Here is a 24,095-nt window from a genome sequence, read left to right as displayed (position 1 = left end):
GCCCGGCACAATGCCACCCCACTGGGCCCCACTCCTGCTGGTGTGCAGCTTTCTCTTTGCAGAGCAAACCCCATAACTTAGGGCTGAACACAGTGCCCACTTCTCAGCTCACGGCCAGGAGGGGCAGAGGCCTGGACCTGGGGTGGCTGGTCCTCACTCACACAGGACTCAGCCACTGCTGCGGTCTCCCTGGGAGCCGGGCTCTTCTAGGCGGAGGGTGTCTCTGTGGCCATCGGCCGGCTCCCAGACGCCATCTGCATCTCCTGGTCTCTCCTGCTGGAATCCCCCTCACCTCCCGTCTCTGTCTTCTTCCACCTCCCACGTCCAGACCCAGACTGAAGGGCTCCTGAGATTAGGCCAAGGCACCTCCCTCTGAGTCACTCAAAGTCAGGTGACTAGAAACCTGAATGACATCCACAAAATCCCTTTGCCAGGCAACGCGACACAATCACGGGACAATGTCCCACATGCCACCCACTCTCGAGGGGGGAATTCAGCAAGGCCTCTAGGCCGGGGTGAAAGCCTACAAACCTGCCCACCACACCTTGTCCTGGGCTGACTTCTGGTATGTTCCCCAGTGGGAGGTCCTGGAGGGAGGTACAGGCGGCCGCCAGGGCGACAGAGGAGGAGGGGTGGGGGCAGAGAGTACCATGCAGCGAGGCGGCTCTGCAGGAGGACTTGGCACCCACGCAGCTGCATCGGCTCCTCCAACCCCCAGGGACACTCTCTGGGGCCTGGTGACTCCCGGCTAGTGACATGGCTCCTGAGGGCCTGCTCTGCAGAGGACCCTGAGTTCGACCCCCAGGCTAATGCCCAGACTCGGCTGCTCTCAGCCTCTGTTCCTCATTCTAAATACAAACGAGAAAACACCCACCTTCCAGCGACATGAAAAGCACTCTGTAATTTGCAAAGTGTTAGACAAGTGAGGCACTTTAAGCCTGATTTTGCCAGGATGATTCTAGAGTGAGAACAGGAGATGAGGGGAAGGAACAGAGCACGGTGAGGACTGCGTTTACTGTATTATTTCTGGAAGCGTCCGGGTCCAAACAACACCAGGACCCAATTATCTTCTGGGCCTGGGGAGAGAGGAAGGTCTGTGCTCTGGGGAGAACACGTCTGACCGTCCCCGTGTGCGCGGGGCCAGGAGCCTGCGGGCGGGCTGGGGGCAGTGGGGGGACAGGTGGGCCTTGTGGCTGGGCCGTCTCCTCCAGCGGGAGACAGCAGGGAGGTGGGCAGCACTATCTCCAAGGTCCCAGCTTGGCTTCAGCCGCCTCTGTGCGCCCTTCTCCATGCTGCTGCCCTGGAGGCCCTGAGTGGCCCTAAGACTCAGAGGGACAGTCGGCACCACAAGACGACCGACCAGACATGGGAGGGAGGTGCGCCATAGTTACAAACGTGACTAGTTTGTAAACGTGATTACTTTGAACTCCGGTAGGCGACGGGTACAACGGTGTGGGTGCTTCGCTGTTTCCGGCTGGGCCGCCTCACCTCGTCTGACTGCACGAGCCGAACGTGTGCTAGCGCAGCCCAGCAGTGGCTGCAGCGACGTCCTGAAAGCCACACTGTCCAGAGAAAACCACAGCCCAGGGCAGAGAACGAGCAAGAAGCACACAACAGGGTGCGCCTGCCGAAGTCCACTGTCACCAGCCGCGTGGAAAGGGCGCTTCCAGGGTGGGAGACAAAGCGACAGCGAGCGGCCTGACACCAGGTGTGGAGCCTGTGTGGAGAGGGGCACGCGCAGCGGGGGCACAGCCGTGGGGGTCGTCTGTGATCCCGCCTGGGGGACCCTCTGCCCAGGCACCTCTTTTCCCACCGAGAGGCTGCCGCAACCCGTGGGGAGGGGCGGCCGGCCTGGGGCCACACGCGGCTGACATCACCCGGGTACCGCTCTCCTCCGGCAGCGCTCAGATCCAGGTGGTCGTGCTGGAGACCAGCGGTGGGGAAAGCAGGGCCGCTGTGGGCAGAGACCTCCCAGGGTCAGGCGAGGGGGAGTGGTGACGAGAACCACGCTGGGCCCGGACCTTGGATTCCAAAGGACGCCAGGGCCAGACAGGCGCGGGTGCGGGAGGGTGGATGGCAGGCCGAAGGCGGGGCCGCGAGGGGGGACCCGGGGGCGCGGGGGCGTGGCACGCGGCCCTGGGCACGGGGCAGAGGCCTAGGGGGGCCAGGGCGACGGAGCCGAGAGTGAGGGCGGGGTGGTCAGGCCCGGCTGTGGGGGTGATGCAGAGGGGCCTCGAGGTCACCAGGGAGCCCGCATCTCAAGATGAGCCTCTCGGGCACAAAACGGGAACAAGTGTGCCTGGTGAGCCACCGCGCCGCCGTCAGCCGGCTGGATTCCCAGCTCCCCGGAGACGCCACAAGAAGAGACATCACCTCCCCGGCACGGGGCTCACTCGGCCCCAGGGTTCAGAGACCCGGGCGGCTCAGGGGTCCTGATCTCCACGGCCACGAGGTGGGGCCGCTGCGGGGGACGGGGTGGGGACGTGCTCGGCTCGGGTGTGAGTGGAAAGCCCCGGGCGAGAAGCGCCCGAGCACCTCCCCCGCCCCCGCCCCCACCCGGCTTCCCCACCACGCGGCCCGGCTGGCAGCGCTGCACCCCGCGAGTCCAGAGACCCACTCCGGGCGCAGCCCGAGTCGGCAGAGAACCAGCCACGCACACCTTCAGCGGTTCGCGCTTGGTGACAAGTAACCTCGGGACAGTGGGAGGCGGCCACGGGGCCGAGGGAGGAGCTCTCACCAGCCGCCCTCTGGGCCTCCTGGGCCCCGAAACCCCATGTCACTTCAAGAGGGTGCTTGTCCTCTTCTCATTAGATTTTTTTAATACATTCTGAGGCACTGATTTTGTTTTAATTAAAATTCCAGTTTGAGAAAAGTGTTGATACACTGAAACGGCAGCCCCCGCATCGGCCCAGAGCCTGGCGCCCCCCTTGGCTCACCTGGGACCCCACCTGCTGCCCCTTGGCTTCCCCGCCTCCCGAGTCTCCCAGGAGATCTGCCCAGAGGAGAAGGGCCACTGTGTTTTCCACTGAAGAATTCGTTTTACTTACTTATTTGACAACTTTTTATTGGGATGTAATGTGGAATTGAGAAAAGTTGCGTGAACATTACAACAAACTTCTGCAGGTCCCTTAACTGTCCCCCCATTGCTCACAGTCAGGCCTGCTTGGTTGTCGCGCACATATTTGTTCCCCATCAATCCACACCGGCTGAGAGTGACTACAAGACAGAACTTGCCTTGACCCCAAATACTTTAGAGCATATTTTCTAAAACCAAGGGCATCTGGGTAGGCAGAGTACAAAACCAGTTATCAAAACCGGAGCACTTACCGGCGACACAAGGCCTTTACCAGCTTCCGCGCCCCCAGGCAGCTCCCACCAGACACACTCTAACTGCAGCAAGTCCTCATACTTCACCTTCATAAAAGTAACAGAAGAGGGCATTCTAGAGCTGTGAAATTAGCAATGCTGTTATAAACAATACCTCCCTTCTTAAAAGTTCAGCAAAACAAATTTCATGTGATGTTAAATATCATACAAAGTTTTTTTAAGACAAAAAAAAAGGAAACAAAATAACAACCCTACTGACAATAAACACACATCATAAAGCCATGCTGACAAAAACAGAAAAACTATAATATCTTTAAGTTGATTAAAAGACATTAAGATAATGATGCAAGAGATGAAAAACTATAAATCAGAATTAGAAAAACTCAAAAATTAGGTCATAGAATTCAGGAAAGAATCAAGAATAAAAGAAAAAATATTTCAAAATCAGGATGAAATTAGAAGACACATGAGATTGAATAAACACAACAGAGGAAAATAGAAGAAAGAAAACATTTTTAAAAGTCAAAAACCAAATAAAGCAATGAGAAGAATTCAAGAAGAGTGATACACAGAGAAGGAAACCAAGAACGCCAGACAGACAGTAACAGAGCAGAGAGAGGACAAAGGCACGACCGGGCACCTCTCCAAACCACAGCTCCTCAAAACTCCTCTTAAATCAAAGAGGTACTTAAAACTAGAGAGGTACTTAAAACTGAATGCATTGCTGGATTCGACCTGCTAACATTTTATTTAGGGTTTGCACATCTGTCTCAGAAGGCAGAGTTACCTATCGATTACTTTAGGATTACTTGCGTGACTTTTATATCACAACATTGCTGATCTTATAAAATGATTCAGGGAACTTCTGACTTTTTCTGTTCTCTAAAACAATTGCATACCTTAAGAATTATGTTTCCTTTTGGATGAGTGAGAATGTGCTGTGGAGTAGGACCTCAGTGGCACGTGAGTGCAGACTCTGAGCACCGTTTCAGTCATTCCCATAGTTATCCAGACTTTCTACATCATATGTGGCAATTCTGTTGATTTACATTTTTCTAGAAAATTATTCATCTCATCTATATTTTCCAATTTTGTTGCATAGAGTTGTAAATAGATATCTCTGTAAGTTTTAATAGCCTTCATATCTGCAGTTACATCTACTCCCTGGTCACCCAAGTTTCAAAGTTTTGCCTTTTCCCCCTTTATCAGAGCTGCTAACAGTTTAAGTGTTTTACGTTCCTTTACCAGTGTTTACTGCACTGAACACCACGTGTTCACATTTTGCTGTATTCATCTCTACCTTTAAGTTTTCCTACTTTGCGTTGAATTATTTTGTAATTCGTCCTCTAACATTTAGAGTCATAGGGTTGTTTCATTTATTTTAAGTGTTTCCAGTGTTCCAACATTTTCTCCTGAGAAGTATTTTGACAGCATCCTTCATGTTTTGACATGCAGTATTATTTCATTTTCATTACTTTTTATACAGTTTATGCTTTTATTTAAAAGCATTCCCAAATCTCTAGATATGTAATGGAGTCTGGGTTACTTCTGATTATCATTTTGTGGTTAATTTCCATTTTTATTGTACTTAATGATTTCCGCTGTTGAAAAATTAGATTTCCTTTAAAGTAAAATACATGGTAAATATATCTGTGAATGGTCCTGGTGTGTTTGAAAAATAGAAAGGAAGAAAGTAGGGAAGGAAGGGAGGGAGGAAGGGAGGGAGAAAGGAAAGTAGGAAAGTATATCCTGCATTTGGAACACAATTTGTTAAGAATGCTATTCAAATCCTTCATAACCATATGAATTTTTTTGTCTTCTTGATTTTTCAATTAAAGTTTCCCATTATGGTACTGGATTTGTCCATTTCCTATTAGAAGTTCTTCCTTCATAAATTTTACAGCTACGTAATTATATACATAAAAGTTCATGAGTATCATATCTTCTTAGAGGATTATAACTTATCAAAATGAAGTATCTTTGTCCCATTTAATGCTTTTTATCTTTTTCTTGAAAATAATGTTGCTTGGCCTGCTTTCCAGTGATTACCACTTGCTTAGTACTCCTCCCATTAATGCATTTTCTGTTTCTGTGTCAATTTTAAGACAATCTGAGTTTTGCCTTTTAATAGAGAAATTTCACATATATTTGAATTAATGCCACATGATGTCTTGCTTTATACATTTACTTTGATTTCTAATTCCTTCTTCTCTACCTTTTTTTTTTTTTTTGGTGACTTAATCAGGTTTTCTTTGCTCCAGAGTTTTTCCTCTACAAGATTTGAAGCTGCACAATCTGTGCCTGTGACTGGGGGCTCCTGGTACATTGTTAACGTGTTTAAATGCACATTCATACACTATAGGCTTGAATAGTGTCTACATATTCCCCCAGAAAAAGAACTGATGTTTAATGAACTTTCACTCTTCTTCTCATCACTATATAAATGCATATATATAAGATTTTTTGGTTTGTAGGACAGAAACAAGATGGTGGAGTAGAAGGACGTGAGCTCACCTCTTCTTGCCGCTGAACAAACCATCGACAAGAAAAACACTGGAACCTACCAAGATTTTTTCAACTATCATTTTAATCTGCATACCAATAGGCACCAACAGTTATTTAGAGTAGCTACTGCTACCCTGGATTCTTTCCCACCATTATCAGTGGAACCAAGTGCTAATCTCTTTTGTCGATGGCTATCTTTCTCCATTTTCTCAGAGTCTTAGGGGTGAGGCTGGAGACCTCTGAGTCCTTGACTGTCTGAAACACCCTTCCTTTGCCCTTCGACTTGAATCCTGGCTGTGTCTCAAATTCCAGGTTTGGAATCCTTTTTCCCCAAGTACTTTGAAGATATTGATCCAATTAATTCTAAACTATACATTTGTCATAGAGAACTTTGGTGCCAACTGAGAGCCAGACCCTTGCGCCTCCTGCCAGCCACTCTGGAGGTTTCTCTTTGGTCCTGTCCCGAAATTCTGTCCCACTGTATTCGGGCCCTTGTGGTTTCTCACCATACCCTCAACCCCCAAAACCCACCCCCCTTCAACACTTTACCCCCGACACGCTCTGTGCCCTGAGAGGCTTCTTCCAGGATGTGTTTCACCATCCTTCTTCAGCCTTCTCTGCTTTTCAGACTCCTATCAACAGAAAAGAGAGCTTCTCAAAGTCCTCACAGTCTCACCCTTTTCTCTCACACTCTCCACCTCTCAACAGTTGAGACCTGCATTCTGGAACAGCTCTGGTCCTACAGGCCTGCATTCTGGAACAGCTCTGGTCCTATAGGTCTGCATTCTGGAACAGCTCTGGGTCCTTTAGGTTTGCATTCTGGAATAAATCCTTGGTTCATTTGTCCAATCACTAATCCCTTCTTCACTTCTGTGTGTTCTGCAATTTAAACCATCCTGATTATTCCATTTTGATAACTTTGCTTTCCAAAATTTTTGTTTGTTTCTTTTGAAGGAGCTGTTTCTTTTATGAATATTCTTGTCTTCATGCCATTAAGTCTTCGCATAAATATGTTCTTCTGTTGCATTTGGTACTTCTCCTGCTGTTTGGTTCTCCTCAGATGCATGACAGCTCTTGGCTATGCCCACAGTTCTGCTTTTGAGAGGCTTGACTCACCTGCCATGGATACTGGTTCTGGGCCGAGTGTCTGAGTCCTCATACTTACCTGCAACAGGCTCTGCACGAGTCTCCTGTGATGTTTTCATCCACAAGCATTATCTGCTTCTATCTCTTAATAATTACCCAAAAGTCTGAGCCTCTGACTCAGTTACCCCTGTTTCAGCAAGGATTCTACTGTTGCTGCTGCCTTAAGGTCTCTGTCTTTGGGGGGACTCTGGTAGAGCTGACAGCAGATGAACGTTCACAAGTAACCGTCCTGTTCCAATCTGCAAGAGACTGATTTGTGTTCTGACTCTCCTGTCTTCTTACCGTATTTAGGGTTTCTTTCATAGCCAGTTGATAAAAGGTCTAGAAACACCCTTCTTAAGTTCTGGTTGATAGATTACTCTCAACGGCCGCAGCCTGGGGCCCGTGTGTGGCCTCCACCTCTCCGGGAAGGCCCCGCAGAGGCACAGGTCAAGTGGGCCTGGGGAAGACTTGCCTGAGGCCCCAGCGCAGAGAGGGGAGGAGAGCGGGACTCACAGGTAACAGAGAGCGTGGACAGAGGGCGGGCCCTGCCCCGGCAGTGATGGCCTGAGGACAGGCTCTGGAGCAGACCTCCGGAAACAGCCGCAGCTTTGCTTCAGGAGCAGAAGCTAACCATGCAGCCACTCTGTATTTATGTAAGACATACCCTGCAATTTCCCTGTTGTCTGTAATTACCCTGTGTCACCACGTAACACTTGCCCTAGTTAAATGGTTGGCAGTTACCATGGAAACCAAGTACTGTTCTCTAACTTGAAAAGGTGGTTGTATTTTTTAAATTTTTCTAACATATTCTACTTTGATAGAGATTAGCTTACAGCTGCCACCAATTTGGAGAGAAAGTCAGCTGTGGCCACCGGCCATGCCTGTTGTCCCACCCCTCCCAGCAGGAAGGTCCGCCCGTCCCTTTCCCCGTCCCGCCCTGGAGTCGCCATCCGTGGGCTCTTTGCCTGCGCTTGGCTCCCTTCGTCCTCGCCTGGGGAGCTCCACGGCCCCGTGGGCTCTGCCTACGCCACGCCTCTCCCCGCACCGGGCGGCCGCTTCGGCTCCCACCGCAGACCACACGCAGGCCGGGGCTCCCGCCACCCCGCTGCCCTTCCCTGGCCCAGCCGGGCCCCCAGTCTTCCGGGCATCCCTGCACAAACCTCATGAACCGGAAGACGTTCAACCGTAAGTTGACCCACAAGAGGTTCTCTTTTCCTGAATGCCGCAAACGGGTGAACACTGGCCGTTCATGAGGACGACACGCATCTCACCCCGATTTCTCCATCTCCTCACCTCCCGCTTCCCCGCTCGGCTTCCTGGGACAGGCCCGCCGCCCCGGCATGTCCATCGCTGCCAGACGCCACCCTCGTAGCCGGGCGGTCCCTCTGTCCCCCTCCCGCCCGCACAGGACCGGGCGGGCCCCGTACCTGCTCATCGGCAGCCCTCCCCCCGCATCCCCCTCCCTTCCCGCTGCGGCAACGCGGTACAGCCCTGTCCTCGCTAACCCAGCTCCGCCCCTCTCGGCTCCTCCATGGGACCCCACTTTCGCTCCTGTCCCCTCCAGGCCACCGGCTGGAAGCCCAGTTCTCCCTCCCCACCAACAGCAGGGATGGAGTCTGCCCGGCTCCGAAGACTTGCCCGGGACCCCCCTGCTGGTTCCTGGGGTCCACGCCAGGCCTCTCTCCTCCCGCAGACGCCCCTTCGGTGGTGCCAGTGTTTCCTGCACAGCGTCCGCACGAGCCCACACCCCCCGTGCATCCTCTCTCCGAGGCTCCAGTGCCATCTGTCCAGCTGTGTGCTTGACGGGTGCACGAATGGCAGCATCTCACCTGCACGCGTCCAGAGGCCAATCACTCCCGAACCGACGCGAGCACTGGAGACACTGTCCTCGCTGCCCTCAGCCCTAGTCCTGCTGCTGTCCCTGCCCCTCAGGTCACTTCCACTCTCTCCGGGGTTCACACAGGCTCTACCTTCAACACACAGCCCGAGTCTGGCTGGCTCTCGCCACCCCCTCACACCACTCTCACCTGGGCGCAGGTAAAGCCTCCTCATTGGTCCCTGCTTCCAGCCAGCGTCCCCTGAGCGTCTATTCTCTGCCCAGAGCCAGAGGTATATTCTTCAAGAACCGAATTCCGCTCAGGCGCCCCCCTCCACCCAGAGTGTAAGCTCCTACCAGGCCCCAGCCCGCAGCCCCACCCCGCTCACGGCTCTGGCCAGGCTGCCCCTGGCTGCTCTCCAGCCTCCTCACCTACGTCCCTCGCACTGGCCGTTCCCTCTGCCCGGAATGCTCTTCTCCATCTGTGACTCACTCCCTCATCCTTACTTCAGTGTCACCTTCTCAGTGAGGCCGCTCCCACTTGAGTGCACGGGCACGCACGCACACATGCACACGCACACATGCACACGCACTCGCTCGCTCCTGCTCTCCCCTTTCCTTTATCCACTTCTTAGGCGTGCGGTCTACCTTTGACGCCGTCTCTGGGGACAGCCCGTCAGTGTGTTTGCTGTTGGGTCCGACCCTGCCCAGAACCAGAGCTGGTGCAGAGCGTGGGTTTGATCTGTCTGCCCAGTGAGGCTGTTGCCTCTGGGATAGCAACCCTATCTTCCAGCCTCATTTAAAATTATTCCTCAAATCAGCTCTGCTTCTGAAGCATCTCGTCACCTTCACTCTGCTTCTAACCTTTGAGACCCGCACGTGGCCAGTGACAGGGTGAGCATTCTGTGTGGATGAGGAGGGACAGCACCACACAGTCCCGACCGCATCACTGCAAGAATCCAACGTTCCTTCTCAGTTCACTATAAACCACCCTGTTAAAGGAAACGAACACACAAGAAGCAGGTCTGAGAGGGTGCGAACACCAGCGGGGGAGCCCGCCCCCGTCAGGGCCTCTCCACGTGCTCCGTGGCGAGCGAGGTTAATGGGAGTCAGGGTGCAACTCGGGGTTAAGACTCTCCGAAGAAGTGGTCAAGCAAAGGGGCAACCAGAAGTGAGGACCAGGCCCCGAGCCGGGTGGGAGAGGGGAGGGTCAGGATCCAGGCTGAGGTGGGGCAACCAACAGGCACTGGGGTGGGGTGCAGGCAGGGCACAAGTGGCAGAGCAGCCAGGAGGGGCACGGGTCACAGGCGCCACTGCTGGAACAGGAGGGGCCGGGCAGGCAGGTCACCAGCGGGGTAGACGAGAGTACCTGGGAGCGTCTCCTCCTCCCGGCCCGTGGACGCCTGTCCTGCCAGCCCACCTGCTTCCCCCGAGGGTGAGGACACTGTCCATCTACCAAAAAGCAAGGGAAAAGCGTCAAGTTACCCAATGAACTCGGCACGGCCTGAGATCCCGCTCGGCCCCAGTTCCTGCTCATTCTCACGTTTGGAGGCTCACGGAACACCTTTGTACTTTAAATCTGTTTTGCATCCATTCTCAATTGTTATAACAGAAATACGTTTTAAAAAATCTGGTACCACATTTAAAGAGTCAGAGATGCCCAGGGTGCTGTGGGCCCCGGCCAAGCACCACTGCTCCTCTAATGGAGCAAAGCAGCTGAGGAGGGCCTGCCCCGGACGCCTGGTACCCACACCTGGGAGGCTCCTCAGTGGGCTTAAGCCGCAGCGAAACTCTTCCCAAATCTCAGATGAACCTCAAGACCTAGCCATCATCCTAATCGTACCTAATGAATTGTGTCCCAGAAATAAGGGTGGCTGATGAAAACATGCAAAATCTTTAAAAGGAAGAGACACTAACGCTTCTTCAGCACTTTGTTACTTCTAAGCACTTTCACGTTTATTCACTTAACACGCACTCTTCGTGGGGTTAGGAAGCAGGTGTCATCGTCACCGCTTCATAGAAGAGGAATCAGGCTCAGAGGAGGAAAGCACGCGGCAGGGTCGCGGGGCTGGCGATCCCCGGGGACCTGGCGGACTCCCTCCCGGCCTGCTGGCTGCTCGGGGCCACGTGCGCTCGTGGGGAGTGGGGGTTACTCCTCCCGAGGGCGCGGCACGTGTAGGCCTCACTGCTCTCTACGGCGCTTGATGTGACTGTACCCTGTGTCCCTTCTACGTAGGAGCAGTAACGGTGCCAGAGCGTTCTCCGCCCCTCTGCGTTCTCCAGACCCATGGGTGAGTTACTGCACGTTTCACATTTTCATTATTAAGTAATATTAACGTACCATGAGTTTGACATGAACTTGGCAATGCATATAGATTCTTTTTATTCATAATAACTATTAAAACTCTTCTTGGTCTTGGGTGGTTTTCATAACTGTTCAAAACTATAGATATTTGAATGTAAAGAGTAAAAATTGAAACAATGAAAAGACTCTCGTAGTATTTCTGAGCTCACAGGCACCATTAACATCCCCTGGTGGGTCCATCCAGACACATTCTGTGCACGTGGAAGGAAAATGCATGTCTTGTTCTGCGCCCGGCATGTTATTCTTCACCATCAGTACATCTTAGATTTTTTTTTTTTTTGAATCAACACATTCGGAGGCACCTCGGCATGAGACTAGAAATACTGTACACTTTTGATTTCAGAGAAGTTAACCAAACTCGTCTCCACACAGGTCTCTGCAAGTTATATCCCCATCAAATTCCTGCGTGCTCTTTCTCCAGCCACTGGGTTCACCCTCAAACACTCTGACAAATTGCAGATGAAAAATATTACCACATCAGTTTAATTGCTTGACGCTTTAAAAATGTAACCATCTTGAGTGAGGATGAGCTCCTTTTTAATTTGTTACTGAATATCTGTACTTTGGGTGTGGTGGGGAAAGCCCTGCTCAGGGCCTCTGTCCATTAAGAGGATTAGTGATGACTCACCAAGGATGACTCAGGAGTGACCACATTTACACCCTCCCCCACTACCCGCTGTGAGCCCTCACCTAGCTATTTTTGGGTCTTTTGCTGACAGTTTGGATGATGTTCTAAAATCCCTATGCATCGATTAGTTGGCCTGAAGAGCGTGAAGCGCGCGGCTGGCGCCTCTCTGTCCCCTCTGCAAGCCCCACCCCCGGCTCCCTCCTTGTCACCACTGTGAATACTGCTGCTGCCGCCTCGTGAAGGTCTGCCATTCGAGAATCCCGTCCTCGACGTACCCCTGTGCACCGTGCTTGTGGGTTCCCCCCATCCTTCCTGTGCCCCTTCACCCCTGAGTCCATTGCGCTGTCCAGAGTCCAGCGCCATCTTCAAGGAGCCCTTTCAGCGAGGGTGCATAAGCATCACTTTTCCCTAGGTCCTCACATGTTTGAAAATGTATTATTGAGAAAATCCTTTCTTTCCTAAAGATTTTGTATACCTTGCTACACTTTTATCGAGCATGCAACCTGCCGTGGAAACACCTGGGGCCAGCCTGATCGCTCTCCCTTATAAACGCTGTAGACATAAATAGCAAGATGGGTAAAAACTGAGAAAAGCACTTCGTAAAACAAGAGGTCCAAATGGCCAATCAGCACATGAAAAGGTACTCAGTCTCACAGTAATCAAAGATATGCAAATTAAAATCAAAAATAGGTATAAATACACACCCACTACACTGCCTAAAATATAGCAGTCTGACAAACACCCTGCCCAGTGCTGGCAAGGGTGAGGTGCAGTGGGAACTTTTAAACACCTTCCAGTCACTTAGGCTCTTATTTTGTTCTGAAACTCCTTCTACTATACAGGAGAAAAAATGTATCCACTAATTATGATAGAAAAGTTATGATGCATTCAATCCCAACCAAAGATAACCAAACCATTTTTACAGGTAGAAAAATACTTCAATTGAACAGTGAAAACAAACTTATAACAGTAATGAATAGTTCAGAGGTAAACCAGCGGAGTGTGCACTTGCACAAACATGACATAAGCAAGGCTGATGGTCTGAGCCGGAGGAGGGCGGGGCTTGCCAGGGCTCCCGGCTGGAGGAGAGCGGTCCAGGGGTCACTCTGGAAGGCACATCCTCATTTCTGCACTATTTCCTTCACCAATTTATAAACCTTTTTGAGGCGCATGGTTGTTTTGCACTCCGAGGGCTCTTACAAACAGAGTTCCAGCACAGCGAAGTGTCGTCCCGGCAGGACGGCACCTCCAGATGCATGGAAGCAGACGGCAGAACGACGTGTGGTGAGAGGTGCTGTCTGCGCCTCTCTCACGGATGGACACATGCGGGCTGCTGGCTGCTCATCCAGACATGGTGCGCAAGGACACTCGCCCCATGTTTTCTGGTGGAAAAGGTCCTATCAAGGAATTGGTGAACGTCCCTCTTTCGAAGCCATGGTGCTACAACACCACTCCATATAGTTTGTTTACTTCATTTGTTTTTGGGTGAAAAAGTCATTGTATGGAGGGAAAAAAGGTGCTGCTCTCTAAAACCTGGTGTAGTTTTGAAGAGCAATGGGAAAAGGTGATTGCCTGAACCGTCATACCATGCGGTAGGTCTGTATTTTGCTGCTGTGAGTACAGACTTTGGGGCATCAGCCAGCAGAGCGGAAGATGTGTATAAGCAAGGATGCGGCAGTTCCGTTCAGGATGCATACCCCACAGTGGCGTGTGCACGCACAGGCCACCAGACACGCGCCAGATTGCAGACTCTGAGAATGATGGGCCATCTTTAATTCTGGTTGCTCTGAAGATTTTCTTTGCTGTAGTTTTCAAGGGTCAAGCAATGATGCCTAGATGTGAAAAGTTACTTTTGCTTATTTGTTTGCTTGCTTCTTTATTTATTCATTTCAGGGTCAGCTGTTTCATGATTCTAGCATGAATATCTTCAATGCTTTGGGAAAATCCATGGCCTTTATATCTTCAAGTATTTTTCTGAAATCTGCCCCCCCCTTCCTGGGCCACTCATTACACGACATTAGACCTTCTGACTCTGCCCCACAGTCTCTCACATTCTATTTGTATTATTCTGTTCTCTTTTCTCTTGTGCTTCAACACAGACATACTTCACTGAAGTGCCGCCCAACTCACAAAGCCTGTGTCCAGTCTTCTGTTACAGAGTCCACTGAATTATTCATTTCAGATCCTATATTTTTTAAATTCATAGGATTCTTTTCATAGATTATGATTTCACTTGAAATTCTCTATTTTTCATATATTCTTATATCTATTCTATTTTTTAAGACAATAATCTTCATGACTTTTTTTTTTTTTTTTTTTTTTTGCGGTACATGGGCGTCTCACAGCTGTGGCCTCTCCTGTTGCGGAGCACAGGCTCCAGACGCACAGGCTCAGCGGCCATGGCTCACGGGACCAGCCGCTCCGTGGCATGTGGGATCTTCCCGGACCAAGGCACGAACCTGCGTCCTCTGCATCGGCAGGTGGACTCTCAACCACTGCGCCACCAGGGAAGCCCTCTTCATGACTTTAAAGTTCTTGTCTGGTAGTGCAATTCTATAAGTCATCTGTGGTTTTGTTTCTCATCCGTTTTAGCTCTCGTTTTTGGTCCTGTTTTTAATTTTTCACTAAATACTGGACATTGTGGTTGAAAATAACTTAAGCTCTGGATGTTATCTTGCTCCAAAAAGGAGTCCTCCTTTCTTTCTCGCAAAAAAATCAGACAATCAGCTTTGAGATGTAATTGACATATAATAAAATGTACATGTGGGGCCTCCCTGGTGGCGCAGTGGTTGAGAGTCCGCCTGCCGATGCAGGGGATACGGGTTCGTGCCCCGGTCTGGGAGGATCCCATATGCCGCGGAGCGGCTGGGCCCGTGAGCCATGGCCGCTGGGCCTGCGCGTCCGGAGCCTGTGCTCCGCAACGGGAGAGGCCACAACAGTGAGAGGCCCGCATACCGCAAAAAGAAAAAAAAAAAAAAATGTACATGTGCTGTGTACATGCTGAAATGTTTTACCATGTGTACACGCCCACGGAATCATCGCCACAGCCAGGATAACGGACAGGCACACTCCAGAGCTGTCTGTGGCCGTCTGCAATCCCTCCCTCTCCCCTTTGCAGCAAACACCTTGCCCCAAGGAACCACCGACGTGCTTTCCAGCACTACAGAATTTGCTTTCTCTAGAAGTTTATAAATAGAAGCACACTGGGCACATACTTTTGGCCTGACTGCTTTTACTCAACATAATTCTTTTGAGATTCCTCAATGTCATTGTGCAACCATATACCATAATTTGTGTATTCATTCATTTATGGATGGACACTTGAGATGTTTCCAGTATTTCAGCTATTAAAAACAAATTTCTGCACACATTCTTGTTCAGAGCTTTGTATGGATAAATGCTTTCACTACTCTTGGGTCACCCCTAATAGTGGAATGCCTGGTGGGTGTTTATTGGATTAGCTTCTTGGCTTAATTGCCAAAATGTCTTCCAAAGCACATGTACCGCTTTGCATTCTCTCGAGCAGTATGAGATGGTCTCCACCTCTGCCAGTGTTCAGTAGATGGGCCACACCAAGTAGTGTCTCACTGTGGATTTAATTTGCATTTAGCTAATGACGAATGCTATTGAACTTCTATTCAGGTATTAACTTGCCATCCACGTATTTTCTTTGGTGAAGTGGATGTTCAAATCTTTTGGTCATTTTTAATTATGCTGTTTGTTTCCTTAGTACTGAATTTTAAGAGTCCCTTATACATTCCAGGTGAATTAGATTTGCAAGTGTTTTCTCTCAGTCTGTGGCTTGTCTTTCCATTTTCTTAACACTGTTTTTTGGAGAGCAGAAAATTTTAATTTTTTTAAATTTAATGAAGTCCAGTTTATAACCTTGTTTCTTTTATGGATAATGCTTTTAATGTCATAACTAAGAAAACTTTGCCTAGTGCAAGGTCACAAAAAATACATCATGTTTTGTTCTTGGTGTATAAAATTTTAGATTTCTGATCTACTTTAAGTTAATTTTTATACATGATGGGAGATATGGATCAAAGGTCTTTTTTTCCTTTTTTTTTTGCGTCTGAATGTATAATTATTCCAGCACCATTTCTTGACAAAACTAGCCCTTTTCCCACTAAATTGCCTTGGCACAGTTGTTGAAAACTAACTGACCATCTATGTGTAAGTTTATTTCTGGACTGTCTATTCTGACCCACTGATCAATTTGTCTGTCTTAACACCAACAACACACTGTCTTGATTACTGTACTTTATAATAAATCATTGAAACCAAGTAGTGTTAGTTGTCAAATTTCTACCAAAAAAAAAACCTACCTGAATTCTACTTGGGAGTCCACTGAATCCATAGACCAATTTGAGGAGAATTAATATCTTAACGATACTGAGTCTTTGAGCAAAGGTGTAGCTCTCCATTGATTTGTCTTCAATAATTCCATTCAGCAATGTTTTGCTATTAGGTATAATGTTTTATCAATTTCTAATTATTTGTTGATATTATAGAGAAATACAGTTGATTTGTGTATCTTGTATCCTGTAACCCTGCTAAACCCAATTATTCTTGAAGCCTCTTTCTGATGCTATAGGATATTCTACATAGACAAACATGTCGACCAAGAATAAAGATAGTTTTACTTCTTCCCTTCTAATTTCAATGCCTTTTATTTCCTATTGAACTTGCTAGAACCCCCTGGAAAATATTTAATAGAAGAGGTGAGAACATGTTTCCTTGATTTATTCTCGATTGCAGGGGGAAATATTCAATCTTTCACCATTACTGTGGTGTTAGCTGTGGATTTGTCATAGATGCCATTCATTGGAAGCCTCATTCTATTACTAGTTTCCTGAAAGGTTTTATCTGGAATGGGTGTTACATTTTTATCAAATACTTTTACTGCATACACTGAAATGATACTGCTTTTTTTGGTTTTAGTCTGTTAATATGGTGAGTTATATTGATTAATTTTAGAATGTAAAAGATACTTTGAATTCCTCAGATAAACCTCAACTAGTTTTTCTGTATTTTGTATTTGATTTGCTAAAATTTTGTAAAGTTTTCATATATGTTCATGAGGAATATTTGCCCCCAGTTTTCTTTTCTTCTGATGTCTTTGCCTGGCTTTGTTCTTAGGGTAATACTGGACTCAGAATGATTTAGGAAGTATTCCCTCCTTCTCAATTTTCTGGAAGAGTTTATATAGAATTAGCATTATTTCTTCTTTAAATATTTAATAAAATTCAGCAGTAAAGCCGTTTGGTCCTGGAGGTTTTTTCTGGACCACAGGAGGTGGTTTACAACAAAAATTCACTTTTTAAATATATATAGAATTAGGATAATCAACCTGTACTTGAGTTAGCTTTGGTACTTTCTCTCAAAAAATATATACATTTCAACTAAGTAATTTAATGTGTTGGTATAGGGCCAATCATAGTATATCCATTTTTTCTTATGTCTGGCTAGAGGTTCATCAATGTTATTGATTTTCTCAAAGAATAATCATTTGCTTTCACTGATTTTCTCCACTGTTGTTTCCAGTTCCATTAATTTCTATTTTGCTTCCTACTATTAATTTCTGTTTTGATTCCTACTATTTCCCTTACTGTGCTTACTTTAATGTGATCTTTTCCTGGTTCCTCAAGGTGGAAGCTAAAGACACTAATTTGAGACATTTCTTCTTTACTAATAATGTGTTTCATACTCTTAAGTTTCCTTTAAGTGCTGCTTTAGTTACACCTCACATATTGTGATATGTGGTGTTTTCATTTTCATTCATTTCAAAATATGCAGTTTTCATTTCTTTTTTGGTTTCTTCTTGACCCATGAGTTATTTAGTTATTTAACAAGTGTGTTGTTAAATTTGCAAGTATTTGAGGATTTTTCAGATAGCTTTCTATAACTGACTTCTAGCTTGATTCCGTCATGGTCAGAGAACATACCTGGTGTGATGTGAAATCATTTAAATTTATTTTATGGCTCAGATTGGTTCTATCGCAGTAGATATTCTGTGTACACTTCAAACATGAACCTCCTCCTAATTAAACCCTCCTTCAAACACTGCCTCCCCGCCGTGCTTGAATCCTGGCACAACTGGTCCTGGACAATAAGTTTAGAGGGAGAGGAGGCATGTTTAAACACGCCTCTATGGTGGTGATGACAGCGGATGACTACGGCCACTGCCGCCTCTCTCTGTCTCAAGTAGCAACTCTTGGGAAAACAGAGACGAGGAAGGTCATTCATCAGGGTTTCCAGGGGATGGGTGATGGGTGGACAGGGTAGAAATGCACTGGGAAAACTGTGTATCCCAAGGGGATATGAGGGAAACTATGACCTCTTCCATAAAAGTTGGACTTCCAGAGAAAATATGAAAACCAGGTCAACTTGGCCTGGAGGAAGGCTTGGTTGTTCCAACATCTAGGGTTTGCACCTGTCTTGATTTAGCTAATATTTGGAGACTAATGCAAATCTTAAATGGAAAACCTATTTCTTAACCTAAAGAGTTCAAGCCAGTTATGAAGCCAAGTGAAAGGGAAGGGAAGGGGATTCTGGGGCAATTCACTCCAGTTTCTACTGCTGAGTGAGAACGCCCACCTGATACGTTAAACATACTGAACTCTCTCCTGTACTAAACAGGACCGACAGTACTGAACTGGACTGTCCTATTTCCCTCAAACATAACAACTAAACTCAGATATATTTTACCAGAGGAAATGAATATAGCTGAATTTGCCATCTAAAATAGTCCACGTGATGACATGACCTAAGAACTGAATGGTGACCCTAAGAGTCCTAGGGGCTCACCCCACGCTTGACCACGTCCCTGTGTCATCTCTGACGGTGGGCCATCCACACGGCCCCTCAGCGCCTCGGCCCACAAAGAGCTCACCGCCCACGCCTTTCACCATCCGCCTCTGAAATGCTTACAGTGTTTCCTCACCCTGAGCCTCAACCTCCCCCTTTCCTCATCCTCACCCTAAGCCTAAGCCTGGGTCCCTCGGTTTCCACCACGGGCTCCAATTACACTGCATTCAGCCCCAGAGGCCCGCTGTCTCCCTGCTCTCGGCCCTGCCACCCCTCCCCCCCCACACCCACACCCTCCAGGGTCAGAGCCACAGGCTCAGGGCCCGGAACCGGGACACTAACGCTTCACAGGACCCGGTGTGCTGGCCACTCCCAGGTCTCACCGCTCTGCTCTGCCTGGCACAGCGGGTGGATCTGCACCAACACTGGTTGTTATCACAGCCACACTCTTAGGGACATCGCCCCCTCCCTTGTCAGGGACAACGCGCTGCTCAGGAAGTGCTCAGGACTGACGTCTCCTCTTTAGCCGCCAGCCACACCGCACGGCTAACTGAGTTCGCAGTCAACCTGAATCTCTGCACCTTCGCTGAATACTCACCACGTGCTCCAAATAAAATTGCAGTGAATTCACTGACCACGTCACCTAGGGCACCCTGTGTGGAATTATTACTTAGCCCAGCGTCCTGGCCTCAAAATATATCATCTGTTGGACACGGACATGGGAAAAGATTAATGTTACAGAATCCAAAGCCTGGTTCAAGGCGACAAAAGCAGCAGTGTCATGAGGGCAGCAACACAAACCCCGGACGGCACAAGAGCAGAGAATGAGCCCTCTGAGTGGCGTGGGAGGGCAGCGCGGGCACCTTTTACTCCCCACCACCCCAATTTCTAATGAATCAAGCAAAGAAATCAGGACAACAAACACACGCACACACGGGGAGGCCTTTCTGCCAGCTCTAAGATGACACGGGTGGCTGGGAGTTTTGAGGCCCCTCTGAAGCCCTTCTAGAAGGGCAGTGTGTGTGGAGGCTGGGGATGGGGAGATATGTGTCCCAGCCAAATGGGGTGCTACGCAGGAACCAGAGGCCACAGAGCCTCCTCTCAACACTCTACAGGCTGCTGGTTCCCAAAGTGATGTGAGGCCCAGCCCAAGGGAACTGTCACCCAGCTCAAAGTCCAAGCACCCAAGAGAGGATGCAGGTGAGCGATGAGGGGCTTGCAGGATATGGCCACACACCTTGGGGCACAGGTGAGACAGGCTGACTGACTTCTCCTTCAGGGAGGAGCAAACGGAAAAACACTGAAGCCATGAAAAAAATTCTGCCCATAAAGAAAACACAGAAACACAGCAGGAAGTAGAAGAAGAACACAGGTTCAGAAATATGTACAAAAAGAAACATAAGTGATTTTAGTCAGCAGCCTGTCACATGCTTTCAGAAGAAGAAAACAAAAACTCATGAAACAAGAGATCAAAAAATTGTAAGATGGCATTCTAAAAAGCAAGGGCAATAAGAATATCAAGAAACAAACTTATAATAGACTTTAAAATAGCTTTAGACAAAGTAAATTCTAGACAAGCTGTAGAGAAGTATAGGGCTTTGGGACCCGAATGAGAACTTTCAGCCAGAAGGGAAGCAGCGCCAGGCCGACCGCATTTCCCTGGGCACTCGCATTTTCTAGCACTTTCAAGAAGTTACCGAAATCCTCCAAATGCCAGTTCCCTCTCTGCCGACGCAAATACAGCAGCTGCCAGGGTGGTGGTTATGGGATTAGAGTTGCCCGCCCCGAGGCGCTCCCTGGGGGACCCACAACCAGCCCCGCACACAGGGGGCTGTGCCCTCGCCTGGGCCGTTGGGTGGGGAGCAGCTGTGGCATCACCCGCACCCCAGGCACGGGTGTGGGAGGACCAGAGCCTACCCCAAGGAGACGGTGGAAACACAGACCCACAGGGTTCAAATCACAGACTCAACGCAGAGGGCCGTGTGGGAAAGGCCTTGCCGCCCCGGGGCCCCGACACCTCGCGGGGCCTCATGAAGGAGGGAGGAGATGGCAGGGCCTGCAGGACAGCTTCTGGAACAGGCCACGCCCGCTGCATCCTGCGGATTCGCGCTCACCCCCCAGGGCGGCCGCGGTGGCAGAGCCCAGCCACGCTGGTGGGGACGGGGCACTTCTGCCTGCCCCTCTCCGCTGGGCAGTGAAACTACCAGCTTCTCAGCCACCAGCACATGAAACGGGAGTGTCTGAGCAGCCCGCGCCGTCTCCTCTGCTAAACAGACTTAAATCCCCACAACTTAGAAAGGAAAGTGGAGCTGATACAGTTTACTAAATCAAGCTGAATTACCAGGAAACTATCACACAAGAATGTGATAATGATATACTGGAAAATGTGAATAAATCTCCCTTCAAATGTATCTGCTTTGCACCGTCGGAAAGCATGATTATGCCCCACAGTCTGAAGCTAAGTAACGAGCATTCTGCTAATGATTTTCACTGTGTAACTGAAATGCCTTCAGCAATTTACTGTGAGTAAAAGTGAAGTCAAGCAACAATATTCTAAAAGTGAACATCTCCACCCGCAGGAACCTCCATCTCAAGGAAGCGTTTCTGCCGCGGAGCACGAGGCCAGCCCAGGGTGGGTGGGGGAGACAGGGAGCCCCCTGAGCCCTGCACCTCACTGAAGCCTCTGGCGGGGACACAGCTGTTCTGTGCAGTTGCTGACTTGGGTTTAACCTGAGCAATTTTCCCTGTTTATGTGTGTTATCCTCCTAATATTTTAAGCTATTGTTTCTACCAACTTCTGTTTCAGGAACATAAGTTTTCTTAAGAAAAAATCTGATCACATCATTTCCACCCACCAAAGGCTCGTGCTAATCCAAGGGTGCAGCTACTGCTGGGAGGGTCTCCTGGGCCCAGCCTGGCTCCCTTGCCCTCAGCCCGCACGGCATCCCAGCAGCCCTGGAGTGGTCACATGGGCTGTCGGCTCACACAGCTGCGTCCACCTGGAGTATGCACCCCACCTCTCACCACCCCAAAGAGCCGGACCTATGCTGGACAGCACCGCATGCCATCCCAGCCCCCAGCAAAATGAGCTGGCGTCGGACTGAGCCTTCAAGAGACAGCAGTAATTAAGACGGTTCCTCCAACGAGGCGGGCACAGGCCGCTCCCAGGGTTGGCAGAGACTCCAGGGCAGGGGCCATTCTGGATCAGGGTTGGGGGCGTGCGGGAGAAGTGTGCGCATGCCAGGGACACACGTAGATCTCCACACAGATTGCTGTCTTATTTTACATACCAGATACGAACACACGCTTATTTCCGGTTGGCATCTGGAAACCTGTTTAAATCTCTAACGCTCATCAACTCACTTAATGCACATAAAATGTGCACGCTAAATGTTTCTCCTAATTTTTCTTTTAAAAAGGAATCTTAGCAGATGACAGAGGTTGCTTTGGCTGCATGAGTAGCAGCTCCCTGAGTCCTGGCACCAGCCCCTGCAGAGGTCAAGGTCACTCAGTACACATGGGGAAGCTGGGATTCATACGGAGGGAACTGGCCAAGGTTAACTGCCAACTAGACAGAAGCTACTCCGCTCCCCCAGTCAGCAGTGCCCTGGATTCTCCCAGCATTCATCTCAACCAACACCTGGGCCGAGTGCCGAAGCCTGGGCCAGCCTCGAGGACACAGGCACACCGGTGGCACCCGACGCTTCCGGGAGGGGCAGGGCCACACAGGGCTGCTCTTCCACAAGGGCTCAGGAGAGACCCGTGGGTTCTACTGGGAGCTGTTCCTGTGACGAAGTGGCCGGGAGGGGGGAAGGAGCCGCAACGAAGGCACCTTCTGGGCCAGGTTCTGGGCCAGGCATCTGCCTGCAGCCTGGTCCCTCCCCACAGCCCCAGGGGGCTGGCAGATGACCCTCAACTTGGAGAGACTGAGCAGGTCGCTCCAACCACATGGGGCCGGTGCAGAGGCCCCATTCAACCACTGCTGGCCCACCGGCAGGCAGGGCTGACCCAGCCACGACGAGCTCAGCGTGAGTCAGTGCGGGAGAAACACCAGCAAAGAGGCCACAGGCACCTCCAGAGCAGGTCACCCCGGGCAGTGGCCCGAGGCCTCTCTCCAGCAGGAGGAAGGCCCTCACCCAGCCCAAGTCCTTGGCCTCCTCGGGGAGCTGCCAGGACAGGCCGGCGCTGGGCCTGCCGTGCCCACGTCCCCATAGTTCCCTGGGCTGGGCCCTGCTCGTGGCTCCTTGTGTGCAGGGCACGTGCACGGAGGGGGAGGAGGTGCTCCAGGCAGGCCAGGCCGTGCCCACGGGGAGCAGGAGTTGACGCCCTGCCCAGCGCGCCCTGGGCCGGTGCCACCCTCCCTGCCTGTGCAGAGCGAGCCTCTGGGCCCGGAGCAGCCACAGGGCTCACCTCCACCCCCAGCCCCTCCTTCCCGGGGCACCGCATCTCTGGCTCAGCCCCAGCCTGCGCCCGGGAAGCTCGCATCTGTCTCCACGCTTGCGAGCATCACTTAGCAAACACAGAACGACGACACCGCGCTCCCTCACCAGGATGTGGCAAAGAGAAGCGAACATTTTAAAGCTCACTTTTCTGTTCTATGACTGTTTAAAAGCACCCTCAGGGTGGCTGACTCCATGCCGTGCCCCACCCCCAGGCACTAACCACATCTGCCTGTCCCTGCCCAGAAAACTCTCTGAGGGCTCCCATCTGCCGGGTACGTCCAGCAGAAGCTGCCCCGTGAATGCCTGCACCCCGCGAAGCCAGGCTTCTGAGAGGGGCTTCGGCAGCAAGCTGAACTGGAACAGAAACAGGGTCGGGACACCCCGCAGCCCACACACAGGGGGAGACTAGGGGACAGCCAGCTGCTTCTGCTCAGCACTGTCATCGCTGTGAAAGTGTATCACAGAAACGATGATTTCAAGAAGAAAAAAGCAGGGGGTGGGGCCTAGAGCTAGTTTCACAGTCATAAAGCTATTTCTCTGCAGTGATTTTAACGGTGAAGGCCATGTACAGCATTAGACACATTATATGATTAGAAGCTAAGCTGACTGGTTGTTTGATGCAGACGAAATCAAGCCTAATGAGCAAATCCTGAACGAGGTAGGACCGGACCCCCAGGAACCAGTGACCAGATGAAGGCTTCCAGGAGCACGACAAATGGAGAAGAGCGCGTGTCCTCTGAGAAGCCCTTGGGGAGAAGAACAAGGTCGTGTGTTGGATGGATGTGCAGAGCTTGTGACCCACAGCAGCCCAGGAAAAGCAAACCACCCGCCCGGGGCTGACGGCACTGAGGCGGGGTCCGGGGTCAAGTGCCCTCGCGGGAAGCTGTGAGAGCCCCTGAGCACCAGGTCGCCAGGGCCACTGCAGCCACACCGTCCACATCTGGGACCACCCCTCCTTCTGATCCTCGGCTCTGACAGGCCCTCAAGCAAACACTCTCTGCAGTTAATCCTGCCTCCTTCTACCTGGTCATCTTCCAAGGACTCTGCAGAGAGAGTTCAGGGGAAGAACGGGAA

At 50.1% G+C, this 24,095-nt stretch overlaps 1 protein-coding gene across 10 annotated transcripts in view; it reads right to left on the bottom strand.

Annotated features, from left to right (window-relative positions):
- The window catches only part of PCBP3 (poly(rC) binding protein 3), a 211,532-nt gene that overhangs the window by 83,855 nt on the left and 103,582 nt on the right, over nt 1-24,095 (bottom strand). The window contains exon 1 of one of the 10 annotated variants that reach the window (XM_082625638.1): nt 9,641-9,658. The exons of the other annotated variants lie outside the window; for them this stretch is intronic. The gene's annotated coding sequence lies outside the window, so the exon portion shown is untranslated. Of the gene's footprint in view, nt 1-9,640; nt 9,659-24,095 lie in introns of those variants that run through there. 10 annotated transcript variants of the gene reach the window in all.

This window comes from Mesoplodon mirus (assembly GCF_964341445.2).
Source record: "Mesoplodon mirus genome assembly, chromosome: 6".
Taxonomy (NCBI): Eukaryota; Metazoa; Chordata; class Mammalia; order Artiodactyla; family Ziphiidae; genus Mesoplodon; species Mesoplodon mirus.
This window is presented reverse-complemented; position numbering and strand designations above follow the sequence as displayed.